Raw genomic sequence first — 6,266 nt, 5'->3', positions numbered from 1 at the left:
AGGAACACCGTAAGGTACGGTGCACTTAAGTGGGAGACGAAATATGGTAAGGTACCAAATACTTAAGTGATTTTGGGCATATTATAAGATATGGGCCAAAATACACTTAAGTGGGCTTTTTAGCTTGAAGCCCACACAAGTGGTTCTATAAATAGAACCCCTTGGGTAGAAGCATTGTCACTCCAATACAATCAGACAGAAATTCAAGTAGAGACTTGGAATTTTGTTTCCCTCTTTCTCTCACTCAAAGCCTTCATTCATAACAGCTAGCACTGCGATTGAAGGAATCCGTTCGTGTGGACTGAGTAGAGACGTTGTCATCGTTCAACGTTCGTGATCGCCCCGTGGATCTGTATCAAAGGTTTTGATCATTATCAGAGATCTGCACCAAAGGTTTGAATCGCCACAAGAGGTAACGATTCTATCACTGATCATGCCTATTCGTAAGGATCACTAAATGGAGAAATTTTTAAATTCCGCTGCGCCATGGATGGCATTTCTCCTTCAATAGGGTCTAGGGAACCCCAGCTTTGACTAGTTGGCTTTCTCTGGTCAACCACCATGAACCAACTTACTAGCTTGACATTCTTTTGACTTTTGGGACTCATGAAGGATCATATATGCATAAGATGATGTAATGTGAAGTATCCCTTTAAATATTTGATCAATTGTTGAATAAAGTTGTTGAAGAAGTCACACAAGATTCCTAGATGAATTAGGGTTTCCAAGGCAAACAAACTCCAATCTCTTGATGATTTTTTGATCAAAATAAAATGTGAAGATCATGGGGATCCATATATGATACTTAGAGCCAGTGTAAACCAATTCTTGATCGAGCTCCTTGCAATGAGGATCTTAAACCCTATATATGAGCTTTATAGTGCATAGGTGAGCACACATACTACCTACAAAAGTGTGAAACTAACAATGACATATTTTTGGTATTTTGGTTAGTAAAAAATAAATAAAAATGAAGTATGATACAATCAAAAATGCTTGGTGATCTCTCCCAATGCAAACCCAATGAAAGAGGGGTAAGGAGAATACCAAGTTGTGATTATAATGTTAATACATATGATGAGATAGCATGAGGGATCTTAGGGTCAAAATTGGGGTCTTACAACTGCCTCTATTTAAGGATGTTCTAGCTGAGGAGATGAAGGTTAAAATCTTCGTATCGACTCAGTAGAATGGGCTTAAATAACAACGATAGAAACGAATTTTGGTCCCTAAGAGACCTCATGATGCATATGATATGAAATGTTAAAAATAATCTTTTTGGGGAAAAGATTGCCACAATGGAAAAGAATTCGGAGAGACTGAAAGTCCGCAGGAGCATAATGTGTTCCATAAGGAAAACTCACTGGGGAGACAGATACCCTAGGCAATAAAAGACACGCGTAGGTCGGGCTACGGCTTAAAATTGATGGGGGACATAAGGGATTACACGAAAATAAATCAGTGGAAAGACTCGGCTAGGGGATAAAAAGAACATCTGCAGGGGAAACGGGTAGATCGGAACAAAGCTGAAATACTCGAACCAAGCAGGAAAAGGAGATTCTACTGAGGAAATACGCACTCAAACCCAACTGTGGAAGAGATAATCTTCAACACTGGAGTAACAGAAACATATTATCCACTATCGGTTACTGGGTACGGGGATAACAAGTTCTGACAGAGAGGACATTCGTTACCGGTTAGGGTAAACATATCAAGGATGCCTCGCTGAGGGAAACCAGAAGGCGTATTCATTACCAGTTACTGGGTAAGAATAAACCGCTGGAAAAAGCCAAAATAGGATTTACTACTACCGGCTACTGGGTAGAAAACAAAAGAGAGAGAAAATTCATCACTGGTTAAAGTGATCATATCAAGGATAGACTCAAGAGGAAGAATATCCGTCATAAGTTAAGATGAACATATCAAGGATAGACTGCCGAGGAAAAGCAGGAATTACATCTATCAATTACTAGATAGAATACCGAAAAGAGGATATTCGTCATCGGTTAGGATGAACATATCAAGGATAGACTCTAAGGGGAGAAATAGGAATTACGTCTATCAATTACTGGATAGAAAACCAAAAGAGAGAATATTTGTCGCTGGTTAAAGCGAACATATCAAGGATAGACTCAGTAAAGGAAAGCGGGATTTACAACTACCGGCTACTGGGTAGAATACCACGAAAAGGAGGAAACCCGTCATCGATTAGGATGAACATATCAAGGATAGACCCTCTGGGGAAGGAAATAGGGATTACAACTACCTTTTTACTGGGTAGAATACCAAAGAGAGAATATACGTCACCGGTTAGGATGAACATATCAAGGATAGACTCAAAGTATGGGAAGGAACTATCCATCATCAGTTAAGATGAACATATCAAGGATAGACTTCCTGGGGAAACGTGAAAACGAATTCGCTGGGGAGAAAAGGGAAATATGTTACTTTTACCGGATATTGGCAAAAGCAAAATACTCACAAATTGAGAAGAATATTACCAGCTACTGGATAATAGACTCTCAGGGGACCAAAAGCATCTATCTAGGTAAGAGCTAGAAAGGAAGGACCAAAAGACTCAGACCGATAAGGATATAACTCAGGGGGAGTGGTTCCATCCAGATAATCAACTCGGGAGGAAGCTGAAATAATAATCATCCACGAGGACATAACTCGGTGGGGAATGAGAAAGGTTAAATTCTTTCTGCTTAAGGAGGCTAACACTCTATAATTGAAAGAGGATAGACACACCAAATCTGCATGGGGGAAAAGGATACCACCATAGCAAAGGAATAGAGAAATAATGAATCGTAAAGTGCAAATAATGTAATAATGAAATATATGGATGTATATGTATATGCATATGTATTTATGATGATTATGCTGACAAAACGATCACAAAGGATACAAATGTCATTGGTTTGAATCATCAATACAACACTCGGCCAATCTCAACAGGGAGAAACCAACTAGAGAAAGAGAGGTGCAAAAAGAATGTGAATTAAACATCTCAAAGGCTCGACCCTGGCTAGGGGAGAGAGAAAAATTGTTGAGGATCTACACCATCAACTTTGTGGAGAATTTTAGGTCAACACCATATCAAATGGCAAGACAACCATGTAGAGGATCCAACAACTGCTCTAGGATCAGTGTTGATGAAATTCGTTGGAGACTTGAGGGGAAACAAGAATCTTGCTAGATTTAATGCAAACTGCTGAGACAACGTGCCTACAACTCAAGGGAGGCAGTTACAAACTCAGTTGGGGAAATCAACAAAACTCGGGTGGAGATGCTGAAATGCTGTTGGGAATGAAACAGAGATCACGCTAACTGCTTGGGGAAAACCAACAATGCTTCGCATTTTAGGGCTCACCTGTTCTTGGACCGCTGTTGATATTCCTTAAATGAAATCGATTGCTTTTAAAAAGTAATTGCTTTTATTATTTAAGAAAACATGATTTTTGATTTTCAAAATTCAATTTCAAAATGATCATCATAAAATTTAATTCTATTTATCTAAAATAAATAAGAGTAGAAATAATTGGATAAAAAGCTCAACTTTATTTAATAGAATGGTAATCTGTGAATGACAAGACTCCATAGATCTTTACAAAAGTTGAAAAATGGTAAGTTACATGGAAAAGGGCTACATTGGATACAATGATCACTAATCCTTCTACCAAATTTAATATCCATTGTGCTCTTGGCTTCGATTGAAGATGAATCAGAAACAAAGGTTGTGCTCAAGAATGTCTTTAAGACTGAAGATTAGCAGGATGCAGTTACTTACCATAATCCCTCATTTTTTCATAAATTTCCCCAAGGCGGGGTACTCAATTTATCGGGATAATTTTTTCTATTTTATGTCTCTAAATTTTGCCTGGATCGCCCTTTCGGGTTTTCAACTTAGCGAGTTATTCTTTTTCTTTTTAGGCGAAGTATTTCTTGATTGCATCAGCATTCACAGGATGCGTGAACTCTTCACCATCCATAGTTGTAAGAATCAAAGTACCACCTGAAAAGGCTCTCTTTACAACATATGGGCCTTCATGATTAGGATTCCATTTTCCCCTAGCATCTGGTTTGAAAGATAAAATCTTCTTGAGTACAAGGTCACCTTCTCTGAATACACGAGGCATGACCTTCTTGTCAAATGCTTTCTTCATTCTCTGCTGATATAACTGACCATGACACATGGCAGTTAACCTCTTCTCTTCAATTACATTCATCTGGTCAAATCTGGTCTGGCACCATTCAACCTCTGTCAACATGGCTTCCATCAAGACATGTAATGATGGGATCTCAACCTCTACTAGGAGCACAACTTCCATGCCATAAACAAGTGAGAAAGGGGCTTCCCCTGTTGAAGTGCAGATGGATGTATGATACCCATGCAAAGCAAATGGGAGCATCTCATACCAATCCTTGTAGGTCACAACCATCTTCTGAATGATCTTCTTGATGTTCTTGTTTACAAGTTCAACAGCCTCATTCATCTTGGGTCTGTAGGGAGAAGAATTATGGTGTGCAATCTTGAAGTCTTTGAAAAGAGCTTCCACCATATTACTGTTCAAGTTAGACCCATTATCAGTAATGATCTTACTCGATACACCATACCGGCATATAATTTGATTCTTGATAAACCTCACAACAACTTGCTTTGTTACATTCACATATGATGTCGCTTCAACACACTTTGTGAAGTAGTCAATTGCCAACAAAATGAAACGACGTTCGTTCGACGCTATAGGCTCAATCATACAAATCATATCGATTCCCCACATGGAGAAGGGCCATGGGGAGGAAATGACATTCAACAGTGTTGGAGGAACATGAATTTTATCTGCATAAATTTGACACTTGTGGCATTTCTTCACAAACTTGCAACAGTTAGATTCCATTGTCAGCCAATAGTAACTTGCTCTCAACATCTTCTTAGCCATAGCATGTCCATTGGAATGATTACCAAAGGAACCTTCATGGACTTCATTCATCAATAGGTATGCTTCGTGTCTATCCACGCATCTGAGCAGAACCAAATCGAAGTTTCTCTTATACAGCACATCACCATTCTGGTAGAAATTTCCAGCTAGTCTTCTCAAAGTCTTCTTATCTTTCAAAGATGCCCCAGGCGGGTAAATATGACTTTGGAGGAAACACTTGATATCAAAATACTACGGTTTTTCATCTTTGATCTCTTCAACAGCAAACACGCGAGATGGCCTATCAAGACGCATCATAGTCAAATTGGGAACTTAATTCCAAAACTTCACCACAACCATTGAAGCCAATGTTGCAAGAGCATCTGCCATCCAGTTTTCATTTCGAGGGATGTGATGAAACTCAACCTTTGTAAAGAAAGTTGAAATCCTCCTCGCATAATCTTTATATGGTATCAAACCATCTTTATTCGTCTCCCATTCACCTTTGATTTGATTCATAACCAAATCTGAATCTCCATAGACGTTCAAATACTTGATTCTGAGATCAATGGCCTCTTCAATCCCCATAATGCAAGCTTCATATTCAGCCATGTTATTTGTACACTTGAAAGTCAATCTAGTTGTAAACGAAAAATGAGTTCCTTGAGGAGTAATAATCATCGTCCCAATGCCATTACCATACTAATTAACAACTCCATCAAATACCATGCCCCAACGGGAACCAGGTTCTGGCCCTTCTTCAAGCAATGGTTCATCACAATCCTTCATTTTCAAGTACAAGATCTCTTCGTCAGGAAAATCATAATGCACTGACTGATAATCTTCAATCAGTTGGTGGGCCAAATGGTCAGCCAAGACACTACCTTTGATCGCTTTCTGAGATTGGTATTCAATATCATACTCTGATAACAACATCTGCCAACGAGCAATTCTCCCAGTTAAAGCAGGCTTTTTAAAAATATACTTGATTGGATCCATTTTGGATATCAACCAAGTGGTATGATTCAACATATACTAACGCAGACGCTTAGCAGCCCAAGCCAATGCACAATAAGTCTTTTCAAGGATAGAATATTGAGTCTCACAGTCGATGAATTTCTTGTTGAGGTAGTAAATAACATATTCTTTCTTTCTAGTTTCATCTTGCTGACCAAGAACACAACCCATACTTTCATCAAGCACAGTCAAATACATGATCAACGGTCTTCCTTCAACAGGCGAAGACAGAATCGGAGGCGTAAGCAAATACTCTTTGATATTATCCAAAGATTTCTGGAAATCTTCAGTCCAATCACAAAATTGATTTTTCTGAAGAAGCTTGAA

This window comes from Lathyrus oleraceus, chromosome 1 (genome assembly GCF_024323335.1).
Source record: "Lathyrus oleraceus cultivar Zhongwan6 chromosome 1, CAAS_Psat_ZW6_1.0, whole genome shotgun sequence".
NCBI classification, from domain to species: Eukaryota; Viridiplantae; Streptophyta; class Magnoliopsida; order Fabales; family Fabaceae; genus Lathyrus; species Lathyrus oleraceus.
This window is presented reverse-complemented; position numbering follows the sequence as displayed.